The following is a 20,138-nucleotide window of genomic DNA, read 5'->3' as shown; positions in this document are numbered from 1 at the left end:
ACTCCCGCATTATTTAGCAATACTCTTTCCAAGCAAGAACTTAGTTTATATACTCCTATATTTGTATATCTTGTTCTAACCACTAATCAAGGGATCTAGTTGGGGGATAAAGTTTTAATTTTCAGGTTCCGCCTATTCACCCCCCCCCCTCTAGGCGACTTTCAATTGGTATCAGAGCTAGGCACTTCATCTTGAGTCTAACAACTCGAAGTGATGGCTCGTAGAAGATCCCAAAAGAACAAGAAGACTCCTCCATCGAACGTAACTCAAAAAGAGGTAACTCTTGAAATATTATTTGATGATTGTTCCAATTATGACTCATGGTCTACTAGTGTGATAAATGCTTTTAGAACCATAGATCCACGATTAGAACAAATTATAGACAAGAGTATTTTTTCCTCTAATTTCAATGGAAAAATTAATTCCGAGGAGGATCAAAGATGTTATCGCTTAAACTATCTAGCTTTTGACATCTTAACTAATTCTATTAGCAAAGAAGATTATCGTGCCTTCATATCAAATTATAACGAATCAATCCATGATGCGCATGATATTTGGACTAGAATTAAAAGCAAATTTAATAAGTCCAAACATGATAGTTCATTTTGTGCTTCTACTTCCTTTAGTATTTGTGATACTAACCCTTGCAAGGAAGAAGAAGAAAATGAACGGTGGAGACCAAACGATGAATCCACCTCTCCAAAAGGTTTGTCTTCCCATTTCGATTCCCACATGTGTTGTGTGGCTAATGCAAATGATAGCGGAAGCACAAATGAGGATGAGGAGGAAGAAAGAAGCTTTGTGCAACTCTACGCTCGCCTAAGCCAAGAAGATAAGGCGGTCATGCTCAAGCTTCTAGAAAGAGCGAGAGAGCAAGGCGAAGCTCGTCAAAGGTTAGAAAGTATTCTCTCCATGAAGATGCAATGCTTTGACGAGTTGACTAAAGAACATGAGGAGCTAAAGTGCTCTCATGTTGATTTGGTCCAAAGGTATGAAACTATTTCAATTGAGCAAGATAACGCTTTACATTGTATCGCTCAATTAGTAAATAAGAATACCTTGCTTAAGGACCAAGTGGAAAAGCTAAAAATTGAAAATCTAGCTTTTCAAGAAAAATATGATATGCTCCTATGCTCTCATGAAAATCTTAGAGATGATCATATCATATTAAACATTGCTCATGAGGTTGTGATAGAAAATTTAAAATCCCAACAACCTCACTCATGCACATGTATTCAAATTGATACTATATTACCATGTGCTAATGCTTGTTGTCCGTCGACAAGCAAATCTTCCTTTGAGCTAGAATTTGCAGGAACAAACGATGATTCATATCAAAAGCTCAAGGAAGAAAATGAGAGGCTAAAGATGAGCTTGACACAACTAAAAGGGAAGTGCATTGCTCAACCTTCTCAAAATAACCGTGACCACATGGTGAAGAAGCTTGAGACGGGAACAACTGTGGCATGCACTAAAACCCTTGAGGAAAATGTCAAGGATTTAAGGATTGCCAAGAGGAAGAAGCAAAAGATGAAATTCAATACATCCTCCAAAAGCCTCAACCACGCCTCTACAAAAGGTAACATCCAAGGTAATGATCAAGCCACACTTCACATTAAGAGGTGTAGTGAATGCTTTGAAAAGGGGCACTTGATTAGGTCATGTCCCTACATTAAAAATGGCTTGATTATTAACAAGGATGATAGACTTTGTTTTAAATGCTCTAAGAAGGGACACTTGCTTAGATCTTGTCCCCATTTAAAACAAAAAGGCATAGGGTTAGAAAAGAAAGTTTTTACTAACCATGTAGCAAGCAACAAACAAGGAAAGAAGAAAACTTCAAAACTTGAAAAACGCCTATGCTACACATGCCGAAAGAAGGGACATCAATGCAAGGATTGTCCCATTGGTAACAATTCCACTCCTAGCTTGTCAATTAATTCTCATGTAACTAGGCAACCCAAAATTGCAACTTGTGCTAGAAAGGTAATAAGTTTACCTAGTGCTAACACAAAGAACTTTTGGGTTCCTAGATCTTTGTTGACTAACCGTGATGGACCCATCAAGCGATGGGTACCAAAATATGCTTGACAAGCTTTGCAGGAAGAAGGAGATGATATGAAGTCTTTGGGGTGCTTGAGAGAGTTCATTCAATTCTTATCAACTCAAGCCATCAATCTTCAATGATCTATATACATGATTGACCCAAGGTTATTTTTCAAATTGCTGTGTCTTAAACTCATATCATCTCGAGGAAGATATTATATGTTGTAGGAAGTGAACAGATATCATATGCGAAAAGTCAAGGCCTACAGCATGGAGGAAAGCCAAAGGATGGTAACACTTATCTTTTAAGTATTTAAAATATCATTTCTTATGTGTCTTGTGTAGTCACATAGAAAAATTGAAGCACTTCAAATGTCTTTAAATTGATATTACCATTCTTTGAAGAATTTCCTCTCATATGATAGTTTGCACATTCATCATTTCCATACTATGGCAATCTACATACTTTAATTTATTGCTAGTATGTCATGGCATATCCTTCCTCTAATTATCTTGTTATTGCCATGATTCTAGATATAGAGAGATATTTCATGTTCTTAAAAGAATAAGGTGTCATGTAAGGAATTCAAATCCTTAGGACACTTGTAAAAGGAAAACTCTCTCTATAACTAGAATAGTGAGACTAATGATTTCTATCTAAGTAACCCAAGTAGTCTCACTTGTAGAGAATAAGTTTCTCTTTGGAAGCATGTAATCTAACATGAAAAGAAAAATCAATCCAATGTTTTATGATGTATTTCTACTTGCTCAAATTGGATATGATTCTTTCACATTTATCGCTTTCCAAATCATGAATTAGATTTATTCCTATAATCTCAAAGGATTATTTATGCTTGTTTTATGAGTTAAAATTGAGCATAACATCATCTATGGATAATCTAGTTCATGCTATGGAGTTTCCATGTTTTGGTAATCTAGCTTCTCATTCCTTATCAAAATGATTACAAAAAATGGAAACTAGTGCTTGTGTTGCCACTAACATTTCTCTTGAGTTCAATTATGAAAATCTACAAGAGAGAAAGTGCACAAGCCTCATGGGTTGAGCTTCACCCAAAGGAAGAAAGGTAAAAGCAAAGGTATGGGAACTCATCTTCTTAAGTTTGGTTCCCATCTCAATGGGTATTTAATCTAAATTATCATATTCTACCCTTGTGAGGAATAGATTCTTTATTGGACCAAAATTAACTAAGTATGCATTCAATATCATTTTCATAAATGCGCTTGTCCATTAGAATCTAATTCATGCCTTTGCTATATCCATTTTCATATTGATGCGCTTCTAAGTCATGATAATAAATTCAATATGAAAAAGTAAAATTCCTTTGATTGATCAAAAATGATTAAAAAGGTGCTCATTCCTCTTTTCTGTTAATGTGCACTAACGTTAAGGAATTTACTTCATGTCTATGTGACTCATGGATGATGAATTATGCTTATTTCCTATCTAAAAGAAATCATCCATCACTATATACTCCCTTGTATTACTAACATTTTTCTTGAGTATTTTCAATAAGTTTGAAAGGAAAAAGAAGCCACTGCAAAGGGAGGACTCTCAAATGAAAGAGGAGAACATCAAGAACAACACCACCTACTTCCACGAAACAATCAATGGTGTGGTTGTGAGTATTCTAAATCTTTCATAATGAAAATACTAGGCTCAAGTTATTTATTACAAATTTAATGAGCCTTGATCAAGATGTATAATGGTTCTCCCTATTTGTCTTCCAAGTAAATACATCCATTCAATTCATTCAAATTCTTGATGCATATCTTTAGAGGGAGCCTCTTTCTATATCTTGATTATGTTGAGACTATTACTTTATCTTAGTAATTTCATATAGTCTCTTACATGAGAATAAGTTTCTCATATAGTATGCTACTCCACATCAATCCAACTTGTTAAAATAATGTCGCCTTTATCAAGGATTGTTGCTTTCATTGCTAAAGTAGCATGCTTATTGGATTCTCCCATTTTAAGCTTAATTCATATTCCAATATGTTACTCTCTTGATCACATCCATTGTTTGTTTGATCATAGAAAAACATCAAATGACACTTAGTGCCTCATACTCTTTCAAATCGATATCTCTCTTGATATGCACTAGGTTAAAAGGAGAATTCATGATTCATTTATGCAATTTGTGATCCACTTGATATATGTTAACCATGTCTTAGAAAAAGGATCACTAGTTGTAAGAACTCTCTCTTGTGCAAAATATTTTCACACACTGTCATTAAGCATAGGTCTTAAGCAAACAAGACCAAGGACATAAGCACAATGGAGAGAGCGTCTACAAGTAAAGGTACAAAAAGGGTAAAACTAATTCCTATCATTTACATATGTACCTAAATCTTCCTCTTATATACACTCTTTGCATATCTTGTATAAAAGGAAGAGAAAGCATGTCCTTTGCATTTATCCCTGCTTCATACCTAGTTTAATCTCTTAAAATCTCACTCATGCATTATTGCATCTTTGTTAAAACTAGATGAAGTGGTTTTATTGTCAAAGAGCTTAAAGCTTAACCTTTGTAACGAGGATAAGCTACCTTTGTTCCAAAGGTGGATGGTCCTTAAGTCTCTTTGAAATCTTTAAAGGAAAATGCTTAAAATGTTTGCAACATGCTTTCATAAGTGCATAATCTGTCATGAGCATCACACATATACTATGACACAATGCACTTCACTTTCTCTATGATATAGACTTGTTCTCATTAACCTAATTATGTGCACTTGGCATTTAAGGCCAAAATATGTAATCCTCTCAAGGCACATATTTAGGGGGAGAAATCTATATTGTATAGAACTAAGATCATGCTTAATTGACATATCTTTTGATCATATCTCTTTCATTTTGGTACAAATGCATATATCTTATTATTCTCGTACCATGACTACGACTAATATGTTTCCAAGTATATTTCTGTCGGCGTTTCGAGACAGGGGGGTCCCAAAGCCGACGAGTGAGTGTGTTGCGTGCCCCAGCCCAGATGGGTCGAGCGCGTGGGCGAGCGCGAAGGGGGGAGAGGCGAGGTGGCCGGAGTCGAGCGTGAGAGAGGTGGAAGTCCCGCGGCCTTCGTGTTCGTCCCGCGCCCAGGTCGGGTGCGCTTGCAGTAGGGGGGTTACAAGCGTCCACGCGGGTGAGGGAAGCGAGCGGCCCCAAGAGAGCGCCTGTCCCGTCCTCGGTCCCGCGCGGCCAACCTTCTCTAAGAAGGCCCTGGTCCTCCCTTTTATAGTCGTAAGGAGAGGATCCAGGTGTACAATGGGGGGTGTAGCAGAGTGCTACGTGTCTAGCGGAGAGAGAGCTAGTGCCCTAGGTACATGCCAATGTGGCAGCCGGAGAGGTCTTGGCACCTTGCTGGCGTGATGTCGTGGCTGTCGGAGGTGCGACGGAGCCTGGTGGAGGGACAGCTGTTGGAGCGGTCGAGTCCTTGCTGACGTCGCCCTGCTTCCGTAAGAGAGCTGGGGGCCGCCGTCGTCACAGAGCTTGTGGAGCGCCATCATTGCCCATCCGGCGGAGCTGGCCGGATGGGACGTCGGTCTTGTTCTCCGTGACCCGAGTCGATTCGGGGTAGGACGATGATGACGCTTCCTGTTGACGTGGCGGGTCTGTGCCCTAGGCGGGGTGACGTGGGGGCTCCTCCGAAGCCGAGGTTGAGTCTGTCTTCTGTTGCCGAGGCCAAGTCCGAGCCATGGGGTCGGGCGAGGCGGAGGTCGTTTGGCCGAGGCCAGGGCGGAGTCCGAGCCCTGGGGTCGGGCGAGGCGGAGTTTCGTCGTCTTCTGGGTCTTAGCCCGAGTCCGAGCCCTGGGGTCGGGCAGAGCGGAGTTCGCCGTCTTCCGGGTCTTAGCCCGAGTCCGAGCCCTGGGGTCGGGCGGAGCGGAGTTCGCCGTCTTCCGGGTCTTAGCCCGAGTCCGAGCCCTGGGGTCGGGCGGAGCGGAGTTCGCCGTCTTCCGGGTCTTAGCCCGAGTCCGAGCCCTGGGGTCGGGCGGAGCGGAGTTCGCCGTCTTCCGGGTCTTAGCCCGAGTCCGAGCCCTGGGGTCGGGCGGAGCGGAGTTCGCCGTGGCGCCTTTGGCAAGGCCTGACTGTCTGTCTGACTCACTCTTTGCGTTAAATGCTCCTCTTTTTGACGCGGTTAGTCGGTGTGGCGATTTAGTCAGGGTCGCTTCTGAGCGAAGCCAAGGCCTCGGGCGAGCCGGTGATGTGTCCGCCGTAAAAAGGGGGGCCTCGGGCGAGACGGAAGTCTCTCGAGGTCGGCTGCCCTTGGCCGAGGCTAGGCTCGGGTGAAGCATGACCGAGTCACTCGTGTGGACTGATCCCTGACTTAATCGTACCCATCAGGCCTTTGCAGCTTTATGCTGATGGGGGTTACCAGCTGAGAATTAGGCGTCTTGAGGGTACCCCTAATTATGGTCCCCGACAGTAGCCCCCGAGCCTCGAAGGGAGTGTTAGCACTCGCTTGGAGGCTTTCGTCGCACTTTTTTGCAAGGGGACCAGCCTTTCTCGGTTGCATTTTGTTCCGGTGGGTGCGCGCGAGCGCACCCGCCGGGTGTAGCCCCCGAGGCCTTGGAGGAGTGGTTACACTCCTTCGAGGTCTTAATACCTTGCGTAATGCTTCGGCTGGTCTGGTCGTTCCCTCATGCGAATTGGCCGTAGCCCGAGTGCACGGTCGGGGCCCAAGCTCTCGGGCTGGTATGTTGACGCTGTCAACGGTTTGGCCGGAGCCGGTTTTTGCGAGAGCAGCCCCCGAGCCTCTACACAGGGCGAGAGGACGATCAGGGACAGACTCGACTTTTTACATACGCCCATACGTCGCCTTTCCGCAAGGAGGAGGGGGAAGTGCGCCATGTTACCCTCGATGGGCACCGAACATGGTGTCTCCGGTGAGCTGCAAGCGGGTAATCCGAGTGGGCGTCCGTGCCCCGTTCGTTGGGGGTCGGCTAGGGGCCCAGAGGCACGCCCAAAAGTACCTGCGGGTGATTTGCCGGACCCGGTCCCCTGGCGATGGGGTCCGAGGGCTCGATGCCTCCCTCCGATGGGATTCCGTTACAAGATCGTTCCCGCTGGTCTCGGAAATGTCCTAGGGTACCTCGGGAGCGCAGCCCGAGCCTCAGTTATGTATCGAACGTACCCCTGGTCATCCCTCGCTCGGTGTCTGAGGCGACTGTGAACCCTTCGGGGGCCAGCCTTCGAACCCCTGATCAGTAATGGGCGCGGAGCCCGAGTAGCCTGAGGCGGCCATGGAGCCCTTCGGGGGGCTGGCCTTCGAACCCCTGACCAGTAGTGGGTGTCGGGCCCACGCGATCTGAGGCGACTGTTGAACCCTTCGGAGGGCCAGTCTTCGAACCCCTGATCAGTAGGGGGGCTCGGAGCCCGGTTCCTTCGCGGAAAAGGATCCTTTTCGGGGTATCCCCCTTTCCCGGTCCCTGTTGCAAGAGATAGAGAAAGAGGAAAAAGGAAAAGGAAACGAAATCGAATGACGTGGCGTACCTCTTTTTGACGCGGTTATTACGACGAAGGTGAAGCGTCGCGCGCTTCTCCCGCCAGAGGCGCCGCGTGTCCCGCCGTGGAGTTAATGCGACGGGGCGAGTGGTTGGCGAGGCCTGAACATATATGTAATTTCGGCACGGAGCCGTGTTTTTTCCTCATTTTCGAGCACTAAGTCTCGCCCGTTGGTTATCTGAACCGCTTTACCAAGCATGAGTCGCCCCGTGTCAAGGTGACGAGTGAGGTATCCGTATCCCGGAGGCATAGGAATCCCTCGGCCCGTTCGGCCTTGTTGTCTGGGGCTCCTCTAGCTTAGTTAAAGAGACCCCTCGGCCGCCCTTCGATGAGCCGAGGCCAGGGGTAGCGATATCAGTATGAACAGAGGCGGAGTTGGCTCGAGAATGGGAACCTGGTTGGCCGGAGCCTAGCCGTGTTGTCCGTCAGCGGAGCCGACGCCAAAGTCGATCCGCCGAGGCCTCGGGTCGGGCTGGCGCCCTTGGAAGCCGGTTGGCCGAGGCCCCAGGGGTAACCGGCCGAGCCGCCTGCTCGGGCCGGATTCCCGGAGGGGTCCCTGGACCGCGCCACCGTCTGAGGCTGGGTCGGACATAGCTGAAGACGCCGTCGATGCCGAGGGTGCTACGGCTCCCTTCAACGTGAAGACCCGAGCCTGCAGGATCAGATCGTCTTGTAGTGTGTGCCTTCTGCGGCCGCCGAGGCCAGAAAACACACCCTCGCCGTGCTTGCGAAGCTGCGTCTTTTTTCCTCCTGTTTCGAGCATCTGGACTCTGTCGGTAACAGGGATGTTTGTGTGAGCGAGAGTTACTTCTCGCGGAAGGGACGAGTGAGGTATCCGTATCCCAGAGGCGTGGGAATCTGATAGTCGCCTAGAGGGGGGGTGAATAGGGCGAAACTGAAATTTACGAATATAAACACAACTACAAGCCGGGTTAGCGTTAGAAATATAAACGAGTCCGAGAGAGAGGGCGCAAAACAAATCCCAAGCGAATGAGCAAGTGACACACGGAGATTTGTTTTACCGAGGTTCGGTTCTTGCAAACCTACTCCCCGTTGAGGAGGCCACAAAGGCCGGGTCTCTTTCAACCCTTCCCTCTCTCAAACGGTCCCTCGGACCGAGTGAGCTTCTCTTCTCAAATCAAAGCCGGGAACAAAACTTCCCCGCAAGGGCCACCACACAATTGGTGCCTCTTGCCTTGATTACAATGGAGTTGTGATCTCAAGAACAAGTGAGAAAGAAAAGGAGCAATCCAAGCGCAAGAGCTCAAATGAACACGGCAAATCACTCTCACTAGTCACTAGGGTTTTGTGCGGAATTGGAGAGGATTTGATCTCTTTAGTGTGTCTAGAATTGAATGCTAGAGCTCTTGTAGTAGTTGAGAAGTGGGGAACTTGGATGCAATGAATGGTGGGGTGGTTGGGGTATTTATAGCCCCAACCACCAAACTTGACCGTTGGCTGGAGGCTTCTGCTCGATGGCGCACCGGACAGTCCGGTGCACACCGGACAGTCCGGTGCCCCTGCCACGTCATCACTGCCGTTGGATTCTGACCGTTGGAGCTTCTGACTTGTGGGCCCGCCTGGGTGTCCGGTGCACACCGGACATGTACTGTTTGATGTCCGGTGCACCGGCATGGGCGATTCTGACTTCTGCGCGCGCTGTGCGCGCATTAAATGCTCCGCAGGGAGCCGTTGGCGCCGCAGGGAGCCGTTGCTCCGCTGGTACACCGGACAGTCCGGTGCACACCGGACAGTCCGGTGAATTTTAGCGGAGCGGCTGCCACGCGAACCCGAGGCTGGCGAGTTCTGGAGACCGCGCTTCCTTGGAGCACCGGACATGTCCGGTGCACACCGGACAGTCCGGTGAATTATAGCGCGCCGGCTTCCGAGAATTCCCGAGGGCGAAGAGTTTGAGTCTGAGTCCCCTGGTGCACCGGACAGGTACTGTTCACTGTCCGGTGGCACACCGGACAGTCCGGTGCGCCAGACCAGGGGTGCCTTCGGTTGCCCCTTTGCTCCTTTATTGAATCCAAAACTTGGTCTTTTTATTGGCTGAGTGTGAACCTTTTACACCTGTATAATCTATACACTTGGGCAAACTAGTTAGTCCAAAGATTTGTGTTGAGCAATTCAATCTCCAAAATTATTTAGAAACTAGGTGTAAGCCTAATTCCCTTTCAATCTCCCCCTTTTTGGTGATTGATGCCAACACAAACCAAAGCAAACATAGAAGTGCATAATTGAACTAGTTTGCATGATGTAAGTGTAAAGGTTGCTTGGAATTGAGCCAATATAACTACTTACACGATATGCATGGAATGTTCCTTTCTTATATAACATTTTGGACCACGTTTGCACCACATGTTTTGTTTTGCAAATTTCTTTTGTAAATCTATTTCAAAGATCTTTTGCAAATAGTCAAAAGTAAATGAATAAGAGTTTGTAAAGCATTTTCAAGATTTGAAATTTTCTCCCCCTGTTTCAAATGCTTTTCCTTTGACTAAACAAAACTCCCCCTAAAAGAGATCCACCTCTTAGTGTTCAAGAGGGTTTTGATATACCATTTTCGAAATACTACTTTCTCCCCCTTTTGAACACAATAGGATACCAAATGATAAATACTTTTGGAAAGCACTAAGTTTTTGAATTTGGTGGTGGTGCGGTCCTTTTGCTTTGGGCTCATTTCTCCCCCTTTTTGGCATGAATCGCCAAAAACGGAATCATTAGAGCCCTCCTTAGTGTTTTTCTTCCTCTTTGGTTATAAATGAATGAGTTAAGATTATACCAAAGACGAAGTCCGGTCCTTTTGCTTTTGAGCTTTTACTCTCTCCCCAAAGGATGAAGTCCTTTTCTTTGATGCTCATTTCTCCCCCAAAGAATAGAGAGTTGCTCGGAGTGATGGCGAAGCATGAGTTACGGAGTGGAAGCCTTTGTCTTCGCCGAAGACTCCAATTCCCTTTCAATATACCTATGACTTGGTTTGAAATAGACTTGAAAACCCATTAGCCATAGCATATATAAAAGAGATATGATCAAAGGTATTCAAATGAGCTATGTGGGCAAGCTAGCAAAAGAAATTTCTAGAATCAAGAATATTGAGCTCATGCCTAAGTCTGGTAAAAGATTGTTCATCAAGAGGCTTGGTAAAGATATCGGCTAATTGATCTTTAGTATTAATGTAAGAAATCTCGATATCCCCCTTTTGTTGGTGATCCCTAAGAAAATGATACCGAATGGCTATGTGCTTAGTGCGGCTATGCTCGACGGGATTGTCGGCCATTTTGATTGCACTCTCATTGTCACATAGCAAGGGGACTTTGGTTAATTTGTAACCGTAGTCCCGCAGGGTTTGCCTCATCCAAAGCAATTGCGCGCAACAATGACCTGCGGCAATGTACTCGGCTTCGGCGGTGGAAAGAGCGACCGAATTTTGCTTCTTTGAAGCCCAAGACACCAAGGATCTTCCCAAGAACTGGCAAGTCCCCGATGTGCTCTTCCTATTGATTTTACACCCCGCCCAATCGGCATCCGAATAACCAATCAAATCAAATGTGGATCCCCGAGGGTACCAAAGCCCAAACTTAGGAGTATAAGTCAAATATCTCAAGATTCGTTTTACGGCCGTAAGGTGTGATTCCTTAGGGTCGGATTGGAATCTTGCACACATGCAAACGGAAAGCATAATGTCCGGTCGAGATGCACATAAATAAAGCAATGAACCAATCATCGACCGGTATACCTTTTGATCCACGGACTTACCTCCCGTGTCGAGGTCGAGATGCCCATTTGTTCCCATGGGTGTCTTGATGGGTTTGGCATCCTTCATCCCAAACTTGGTTAGAATGTCTTGAGTGTACTTCGTTTGGCTAATGAAGGTGCCCTCTTGGAGTTGCTTGACTTGGAATCCTAGAAAATACTTCAACTCCCCCATCATCGACATCTCGAATTTCTGTGTCATGATCCTACTAAACTCTTCACATGTAGACTCGTTAGTAGACCCAAATATAATATCATCAACATAAATTTGGCATACAAACAGGTCATTTTCAAGAGTTTTAGTAAAGAGTGTAGGATCGGCCTTGCCGACTTTGAAGCCGTTAGCAATAAGGAAATCTCTTAGGCATTCATACCATGCTCTTGGGGCTTGCTTGAGCCCATAAAGCGCCTTAGAGAGCCTATAAACATGGTTAGGATACTCACTGTCTTCAAAGCCGGGAGGTTGCTCAACATAGACCTCTTCCTTGATCGGTCCATTGAGGAAGGCACTTTTCACGTCCATTTGATAAAGCTTAAAGCCATGGTAAGTAGCATAGGCCAATAATATGCGAATTGACTCAAGCCTAGCTACGGGTGCATAGGTTTCACCGAAATCCAAACCTTCGACTTGGGAGTATCCTTTGGCCACAAGTCGAGCTTTGTTCCTTGTCACCACACCATGCTCGTCTTGCTTGTTGCGGAAGACCCATTTGGTTCCTACAACATTTTGGTTAGGACGTGGAACTAAATGCCATACCTCGTTCCTTGTGAAATTGTTGAGCTCCTCTTGCATTGCCATCACCCAATCCGAATCTTGGAGAGCTTCCTCTACCCTGTGTGGCTCAATAGAGAAACAAAAGAGTAATGTTCACAAAAATGAGCAACCCGAGATCGAGTAGTTACCCCCTTATGAATGTCGCCGAGGATGGTGTCGACGGGGTGATCTCGTTGGATTGCTTGGTGGACTCTTGGGTGTGGCGGCCTTGGTTCTTCCTCATCCTCCTTTTCTTGATCAATTGCATCTCCCCCTTGATCATTGCCATCATCTTGAGGTGGCTCATCTTCTTGATTTTGCCCTTCATCAACTTGAGCTTCATCCTCATTTGGAGTTGGTGGAGATGCTTGCATGGAGGAGGATGGTTGATCTTGTGCTCTTGAAGACTCTTCGGATTCCTTAGGACACACATCCCCAATGGACATGTTCCTTAGCGTGATGCATGGAGCCTCTTCATTACCTATCTCATCAAGATCAACTTGCTCTACTTGAGAGCCGTTAGTTTCATCAAACACAACGTCACATGAGACTTCAACTAGTCCAGTGGACTTGTTAAAGACCCTATATGCCCTTGTGTTTGAGTCATAACCAAGTAAAAAGCCTTCTACAGTTTTAGGAGCAAATTTAGATTTTCTACCTCTTTTAATAAGAATAAAGCATTTGCTACCAAAAACTCTAAAATATGAAATGTTGGGCTTTTTACCGGTTAGGAGTTCATATGATGTCTTCTTGAGGATTCGGTGAAGATATAACCGGTTGATGGCGTAGCAGGCGGTGTTGACCGCTTCGGCCCAAAACCGGTCCGGTGTCTTGTACTCATCAAGCATGGTTCTTGCCATGTCCAATAGAGTTCGATTCTTCCTCTCCACTACACCATTTTGTTGTGGAGTGTAGGGAGAAGAGAACTCATGCTTGATGCCCTCCTCCTCAAGGAAGCCTTCAATTTGAGAGTTCTTGAACTCCGTCCCATTGTCGCTTCTTATTTTCTTGATCCTTAAGCCGAACTCATTTTGAGCCCGTCTCAAGAATCCTTTTAAAGTCTCTTGGGTTTGAGATTTTTCCTGTAAAAAGAATACCCAAGTGAAGCGAGAATAATCATCCACTATTACAAGACAATACTTACTCCCGCCGATGCTTATGTAAGCAATCGGGCCGAATAGATCCATGTGGAGTAGCTCAAGCGGCCTGTCGGTCGTCATGATGTTCTTGTGTGGATGATGGACTCCAACTTGCTTCCCCGCCTGGCATGCGCTACAAATCCTGTATTTCTCAAAATGAACATTTGTTAATCCTAAAATGTGCTCTCCCTTTAGAAGCTTATGAAGATTCTTCATCCCAACATGGGCTAGTCGGCGGTGCCAGAGCCAACCCATGTTAGTCTTAGCAATTAAGCATGTGTCGAGTTCAGCTCTATCAAAATCCACTAAGTATAGCTGACCCTCTAACACACCCTTAAATGCTATTGAATCATCACTTCTTCTAAAGACAGTGACACCTATATCAGTAAAAAGACAGTTGTAGCCCATTTGACATAATTGGGAAACAGAAAGCAAGTTGTAATCTAAAGAATCAACAAGAAAAACATTGGAAATAGAATGGTCAGGAGATATAGCAATTTTACCCAATCCTTTGACCAAACCTTGATTTCCATCCCCGAATGTGATAGCTCGTTGGGGATCTTTGTTTTTCTCATATGAGGAGAACATCCTTTTCTCCCCAGTCATGTGGTTTGTGCACCCGCTGTCGAGTATCCAACTTGAGCCCCCGGATGCATAAACCTACAAAACAAATTTAGTTCTTGACTTTAGGTACCCAAACTGTTTTGGGTCCTTTGGCATTAGAAACAAGAACTTTGGGTACCCAAACACAAGTCTTGGAGCCCTTGTGTTTGCCCCCAACAAACTTGGCAACGACCTTGCCGGATTTGTTAGTCAAAACATATGATGCATCAAAAGTCTTAAATGAAATGCTATGTTCATTTGATGCATTAGGAATTTTCTTCTTAGGCAACTTGGCACGGGTTGGTTGCCTAGAACTAGATGTCTCACCCTTATACATAAAAGCATGATTAGGGCCAGAGTGAGACTTCCTAGAATGAATTTTCCTAATTTTGTTCTCAGGATAGCCGGCAGGGTACAAAATGTAACCCTCATTATCCTGAGGCATGGGAGCCTTGCCCTTAACAAAGTTGGATAAGTTCTTTGGAGGGGCATTAAGTTTGACATTGTCTCCCCTTTGGAAGCCAATGCCATCCTTGATGCCAGGGCGTCTCCCATTATAGAGCATACTTCTAGCAAATTTAAATTTTTCATTTTCTAAGTTATGCTCGGCAATTTTAGCATCTAGTTTTGCTATATGATCATTTTGTTGTTTAATTAACGACATGTGATCATGAATAGCATTAACATCAATATCTCTACATCTAGTACAAATAGATACATGCTCAACAATAGATGTAGAGGGTTTGCAAGATTTTAATTCTACAACCTTAGCTTGTAATATGTCATTTTTAGTTCTAAGGTCGGAAATAGTAGCATTGCAAACATCAAAATCTTTAGCCTTAGCAATTAAATTTTCATTCTCTAATCTAAGGCTAGCAAGAGATGCATTCAATTCATCAATCTTAGCAAGCAAGTCAATATTATCATCTCTAAGAATGGGAATTGAGATATTACAAACATGTGAATCAACCTTAGCATTTAAAATAGCATTTTCATTTCTAAGGTTGTCAATCATCTCACGGCATGTGCTTAGCTCACTAGACAATTTTTCACATTTTTCTACTTCTAGAGCATAAGCCTTTTTAACCTTAACATGTTTCTTGTTTTCTTTAATTAGACAATCCTCTTGGGAGTCCAAAAGGTCATCCTTTTCATGAATAGCACTAATCAATTCATTTAGTTTTTCTTTTTGCTCCATGTTAAGATTGGCAAAGAGAATACGCAAATTATCCTCCTCATCACTAGCATTATCATCACTAGACGATTCATATTTAGTGGAGGAGTTGGATTTAACCTTCTTCTTTTTGCCGTCCTTTGCCATGAGGCACTTGTGGCCGACGTTGGGGAAGAGAAGTCCCTTGGTGACGGCGATGTTGGCGGCGTCCTCGTCGTCGGAGGAGTCGCTTGAGCTCTCGTCGGAGTCCCACTCGCGACAAACATGGGCATCGCCGCCCTTCTTCCTGTAGTACCTCTTCTTCTCCTTTCTTCTCCCCTTCTTGTCGTCGCCTCGGTCACTGTCACTAGACATAGGACATTTAGCAATAAAATGACCGGGCTTACCACATTTGTAGCAAACCTTCTTGGAGCGGGACTTGTAGTCTTTCCCCCTCCTTTGTTTGAGGATTTGGCGGAAGCTCTTGATGACGAGTGCCATCTCCTCATTATCAAGCTTGGAGGCGTCTATTGGTTGTCGACTTGGTGTAGACTCCTCCTTCTTTTCTTCCGTCGCCTTGAATGCAACGGGTTGAGCTTCGGATGTGTCGCCAAGCTCGTTGATTTTCCTCGAGCCTTCTATCATGCACTCAAAACTTACAAAATGCCCGATAACTTCCTCGGGGGTCATTTTAGTATATCTAGGATTACCACGAATCAATTGAACTTGAGTGGGATTTAGAAAAATGAGAGATCTTAAAATAACATTTACCACTTCGTGGTCGTCCCACTTCTTGCTCCCGAGGTTGCGCACTTGGTTTACCAAAGTCTTGAGCCGGTTGTACATGTGTTGTGGCTCCTCCCCTTTGTGAAGCCGGAACCGACCGAGCTCCCCCTCGATCGTTTCCCGCTTGGTGATCTTGGTGAGCTCATCTCCCTCGTGCGCGGTTTTGAGTACATCCCAAACCTCCTTGGCGTTCTTCAACCCTTGTACTTTGTTATATTCTTCTTTACTTAGTGAGGCGAGGAGAATTGTTGTGGCTTGTGAGTTGAAGTGCTCGATTTGGGCTACCTCATCCTCATCATAGTTTTCATCCCCTACGGATGGTACCTGCGCACCAAACTCAACAACATCCCATATGCTTTTGTGGAGCGAGATTAGATGAAATCGCATTAAATCGCTCCACCTAGCGTAATCTTCACCATCAAAAGTTGGTGGTTTGCCTAGTGGGACGGAAAGTAAAGGTGTATGTTTGGAAATGCGAGGGTAGCGTAGGGGGATCTTACTATACTTCTTGCGCTCTTGGCGCTTAGAAGTGACGGAGGGCGCATCGGAGTCGGAGGTCGATGTTGATGAAGTGTCGGTCTCGTAGTAGACCACCTTCCTCATCCTCTTGTGCTTGTCGCCTTTCCGATGCGGCTTGTGGGAAGAAGATTTTTCCTTCTTCTCTTTGTGATGAGAAGAAGATTTCTTCTCCTTCCCTTTGTTGGAGGAGCTCTTCTTCTTCTCCCTCCTTTTGGTGCGGGACTCTTCCGATGAAGTGCTCCCGTGGCTTGTAGTGGGCTTTTCGCCGGTCTCCATCTCCTTCTTGGCGTGATCTCCCGACATCACTTCGAGCGGTTAGGCTCTAATAAAGCACCGGGCTCTGATACCAATTGATAGTCGCCTAGAGGGGGGGTGAATAGGGCGAAACTGAAATTTACGAATATAAACACAACTACAAGCCGGGTTAGCGTTAGAAATATAAACGAGTCCGAGAGAGAGGGCGCAAAACAAATCCCAAGCGAATGAGCAAGTGACACACGGAGATTTGTTTTACCGAGGTTTGGTTCTTGCAAACCTACTCCCCGTTGAGGAGGCCACAAAGGCCGGGTCTCTTTCAACCCTTCCCTCTCTCAAACGGTCCCTCGGACCGAGTGAGCTTCTCTTCTCAAATCAAAGCCGGGAACAAAACTTCCCCGCAAGGGCCACCACACAATTGGTGCCTCTTGCCTTGATTACAATGGAGTTGTGATCTCAAGAACAAGTGAGAAAGAAAAGGAGCAATCCAAGCGCAAGAGCTCAAATGAACACGGCAAATCACTCTCACTAGTCACTAGGGTTTTGTGCGGAATTGGAGAGGATTTGATCTCTTTAGTGTGTCTAGAATTGAATGCTAGAGCTCTTGTAGTAGTTGAGAAGTGGGGAACTTGGATGCAATGAATGGTGGGGTGGTTGGGGTATTTATAGCCCCAACCACCAAACTTGACCGTTGGCTGGAGGCTTCTGCTCGATGGCGCACCGGACAGTCCGGTGCACACCGGACAGTCCGGTGCCCCTGTCACGTCATCACTGCCGTTGGATTCTGACCGTTGGAGCTTCTGACTTGTGGGCCCGCCTGGGTGTCCGGTGCACACCGGACATGTACTGTTTGATGTCCGGTGCACCGGCATGGGCGATTCTGACTTCTGCGCGCGCTGTGCGCGCATTAAATGCTCCGCAGGGAGCCGTTGGCGCCGCAGGGAGCCGTTGCTCCGCTGGTACACCGGACAGTCCGGTGCACACCGGACAGTCCGGTGAATTTTAGCGGAGCGGCTGCCACGCGAACCCGAGGCTGGCGAGTTCTGGAGACCGCGCTTCCTTGGAGCACCGGACATGTCCGGTGCACACCGGACAGTCCGGTGAATTATAGCGCGCCGGCTTCCGAGAATTCCCGAGGGCGAAGAGTTTGAGTCTGAGTCCCCTGGTGCACCGGACAGGTACTGTTCACTGTCCGGTGGCACACCGGACAGTCCGGTGCGCCAGACCAGGGGTGCCTTCGGTTGCCCCTTTGCTCCTTTATTGAATCCAAAACTTGGTCTTTTTATTGGCTGAGTGTGAACCTTTTACACCTGTATAATCTATACACTTGGGCAAACTAGTTAGTCCAAAGATTTGTGTTGAGCAATTCAATCTCCAAAATTATTTAGAAACTAGGTGTAAGCCTAATTCCCTTTCAGAATCCCTCGGCTCGGTCGGCCTTGCCGCTTACGCGTACTTTCACCCGTCCATGAGGCCCTGTCCCCGACTTAGTCGAGAAAGCTTGAAGGACTGCTTCGGCAGGAGAGCTTCCGAGCGTGAAGACTTGTTCGGTCCACGGAGTCGCTTTATCCGAGCGTGAGTTACTTATCGCAGAAGGTGATGAGTGAGGTATCCGTATCCCGGAGGCGTAGGAGTCCCTCGGCTCGGTCAGCCTTGGCTGCTTACGTGTACTCCGTCGTTTCCAGGATCCGCTTTCCGAAGTAGTCAAGAAGCACGAGAGTAATCCTGCTAGAAAGAGATCCTTTTTCGAGGAAAAATTCGACGCAGAGTGGGTCTCTCCCCTTTTAGCCCCCGAGGGAGGGTCGGGCTTTGCCGGGGCTAGGCCGACCCTTCCTTGACGACTAAACTTTGCGTAGGTGCGAGGTATATGAACAATTTGGAAACATCTTAAGGGTAGAAGCGACGTAGCTGTTTGATGTTCCAGGCGTTGCCGTAGATCTCGCCTTGATTGTTGGCCAGCTTGTATGTTCCGGGCTTCAGAACTTTGGCGATGACGAATGGCCCTTCCCAGGGGGGCGTGAGCTTGTGCCTCCCTCGGGCGTCTTGCCGCAGCCGAAGCACCAGATCGCCCACCTGGAGGTCTCGGGACCGGACCCCTCGGGCGTGGTAGCGTCGCAGGGACTGCTGGTACCGCGCCGAGTGTAGTAAGGCCCTGTCCCGAGCCTCCTCCAGCTGGTCCAGCGATTCTTCTCGGCTAGCTTGGTTGCTTTGATCGGTGTAGGCCCTCGTCCTCGGGGAGCCGTATTCCAGGTCAGTGGGCAAGATAGCTTCAGCCCCGTAGACCAGGAAAAACGGCGTGAAACCCGTGGCGCGACTCGGCGTCGTCCTTAGGCTCCAGACCACCGAGGGGAGTTCCTTCATCCACCGCTTGCCGAACTTGTTGAGGTCGTTGTAGATCCGAGGCTTGAGCCCTTGTAGAATCATGCCGTTGGCACGCTCTACTTGCCCATTCGACATGGGATGAGCCACGGCGGCCCAGTCCACCCGGATATGGTGATCCTCGCAAAAATCCAAGAATTTTTTGCCGGTGAACTGGGTGCCGTTGTCGGTGATGATGGAGTTCGGGACCCCGAAGCGATGGATGATGTTGGTGAAGAACGCCACCGCCTGCTCGGACCTGATGCTGTTCAGAGGTCGGACCTCGATCCACTTGGAGAATTTGTCGATGGCGACCAGCAGGTGCGTGTAGCCCCCGGGCGCCTTCTGCAAGGGACCGACGAGGTCCAGACCCCATACAGCGAAGGGCCAGGTGATGGGTATCGTCTGCAGAGCCTGAGCGGGCAGGTGGGTCTGCTTCGCATAGAATTGGCACCCTTCGCAGGTGCGGACAATTCTAGTGGCGTCAGCCACCGCCGTTGGCCAGTAGAAGCCTTGCCGGAAAGCATTCCCGACAAGGGCTCGGGGCGCCGCGTGGTGGCCACAAGCCCCCGAGTGTATTTCTTGCAGCAGTTCCCGACCTTCGGCGATGGAGATGCATCGCTGGAGGATGCCCGAGGGGCTGCGATGGTAGAGCTCCTCTTCATCGCCCAGCAAGACGAACGACTTGGCGCGTCGTGCTACCCGCCGAGCCTCGACTTGGTCGGGGGGTAGCTCTCCTCGATGGAGATATTGCAGGTACGAGGCCTGCCAATCTCGATCAGGCGTGGCCCCGCTCTGCTCTTCCTCGACGTCCAGTGCCTCGCCCTCGGGGGCCGAGGGTACCTCGGGCTGAGCCGAGGGTGCCTCGGGCCGAGCTGAGGGCGCCTCGGCTTGAGCCGAGGGTGCCTCGGGCTCGGGCACGTCATCGATCTTGACAGAGGATCGATGCAGATCCCGGGAGAAGACGTCCGGGGGGACCGTCATTCGCCCCGAGGCTATTTTAGCCAGCTCGTCTGCGGTTTCGTTGTAGCGCCGAGCGATGTGGTTGAGCTCAAGCCCGAAGAACTTGTCTTCCAGGCGCCGAACCTCGTCGCAGTAGGCCTCCATCTTCGGGTCGCGGCAGTGGGAGTTCTTCATGACTTGGTCGATGACGAGCTGCGAATCACCACGGGCGTCGAGGCGTCTGACCCCTAGCTCGATGGCGATCCGCAACCCGTTGACCAGAGCTTCGTACTCGGCCACATTGTT

Source organism: Zea mays, chromosome 3 (genome assembly GCF_902167145.1).
Source record: "Zea mays cultivar B73 chromosome 3, Zm-B73-REFERENCE-NAM-5.0, whole genome shotgun sequence".
NCBI classification, from domain to species: domain Eukaryota; kingdom Viridiplantae; phylum Streptophyta; class Magnoliopsida; order Poales; family Poaceae; genus Zea; species Zea mays.
The sequence above is the reverse complement of the archived record's forward strand: the minus strand, read 5'-3'. Positions refer to the sequence as shown.